We start from the raw sequence: 1,751 nt of genomic DNA on the forward strand, positions 1-1,751 counted from the left end.
GTCAATCGGGAGATATTAGCATTAGCACCTAGCATGTGCTCCAGTTCTCCAACCCGATCTCTCCCTAGTGGAACGAATAACAAAAGGACAGAGGAAATTAATGCCTTAATATTTATAATAGTCCTGGAGGACCCTGAACAAAAGAAGAAGAAAGTAAGGTGGAGCTGGAGGACCAAACCCCTTATAGTAGACACAGAGGAATACAAGAACAGTCAAGTATAAGTGAACAAATACATTAAAGAACACATTTTATGTAAATATACAATTATTAATATAGACCCAGTTACACACGCTTTTATTGGACAGGAACAGATTGATTTATTACATACATTATATCTATCATGGTAATTCAGGGTGAGTTATTTTTAATTCTAAATGGATATCCTTGTTGGACTTTTATTTAAGTGCTATTCTCCTTCAAGATACATTTACCTAACACCAGAATAAATGCAATGTACATTATGCAGCAAAGGAAATTAGAAGATCGGACATATATTCATTATGGAGATGATCGGTTTTGGACGGTCGATGTGCCCTTATTGCATAAGCGATACTGAAGAATGACTGTTATCATTAACGATACAGGGAAGAAGCTTTTTAGTTATCTTGCTTTGCTAGCAAAGTCGTGAGCTAGCAGCTAGCTAATAGCACAACAACAGCCTAATGTCTGCATGATAAAAATACTGAATCAATAGATAAGAACAGTTTTTCCTCACCTGGCTGTCTCCTCCCGCTCAGTAGTTCTTATACAAAATTAACAAATAGAAAATTAATCATATTGTATTTTCTAAGATTGTTTTTAGCAGTAAAAATTTAATGTTACCCCTCCCAGACCAAAAAACACACATCCGTTTTTGCCCTGAACCGCAGATAGGGACAAACCTGTCTGCGTTAAATGGTTCGTTCCTGCTTGCAGCGCTTGGCGGTGAAGCTGTATTCAGCTGCAGTCAGTAGAAGCTGCAGCTGAATACAGCTTCCACGAACGACTGTGGCAGTTACTATGCTGCTAAGAAAAGTTATAAAATCAGGTTTTCAAAAACAAAATGGAGAGAGGGAGAGAGAGAAAAAGGCAAGAGTGTTAATTTATAACCCAGTTTTTCTACAAGAGGTGAGTAGACTGTGTGAGATTATCAACTATTTATCATAATTTACTTAGCTACAGACTACTGTTTGCCTCAATTTCACTAGCATTTAATGAATTAGGAAATAAATGACCAACATATTCATATATTTAATTTGTTCCCTGTGCCTTTTACCACTTAACAACAGATGAGTGAGTCAGCAGAAGCTCTAACCCACGTCCCTCCTGACCTGTTCTCTCCTGAGTGAAATTAAAGCTGCAGTATGTAACTTTTCTATAAAAAAAATTTTCACATATTTTTTAAAACTGTCATTATGTTGTGACAGTATGGTATGAGAGGTAATCTGTGAAAAATCTATTTCCTCTGCCTTCTCCCATGGTTCTCTAGAAACAACCAGTCAGTGGAAGGAGAGTTTTAGTGCTGTCAATCACAATCTCATGTTGCTCTCATCCTTCCTCCACCTTGATTTGTGCCATGCTGCAGCTAGCATAGCACAGAGCTGTGCAGATTCAAACTGTGAATGCTCAGTTTAGTTAGCATAGCTACCAGTGATGGCAGATAAACGGTTTCTTGTAATGATGAGTTGTTTCTTCCCCATTAGCACATTTAACAGTGAGTGAATGAGGCTAATTGACAGTGCTAAGAGTGGCCTACTGATTCTGATTGGTT

The 1,751-nt window shown here is 37.7% G+C and overlaps 1 protein-coding gene across 8 annotated transcripts in view; it reads left to right on the top strand.

Moving 5' to 3' along the window:
- Window positions 1-1,751, top strand: part of gria1b (glutamate receptor, ionotropic, AMPA 1b) — a 125,928-nt gene that overhangs the window by 106,675 nt on the left and 17,502 nt on the right. The window lies entirely within an intron of this gene.

The sequence above is a fragment of the Poecilia formosa genome, unplaced genomic scaffold, assembly GCF_000485575.1.
Source record: "Poecilia formosa unplaced genomic scaffold, Poecilia_formosa-5.1.2 Scaffold656, whole genome shotgun sequence".
Taxonomy (NCBI): Eukaryota; Metazoa; Chordata; class Actinopteri; order Cyprinodontiformes; family Poeciliidae; genus Poecilia; species Poecilia formosa.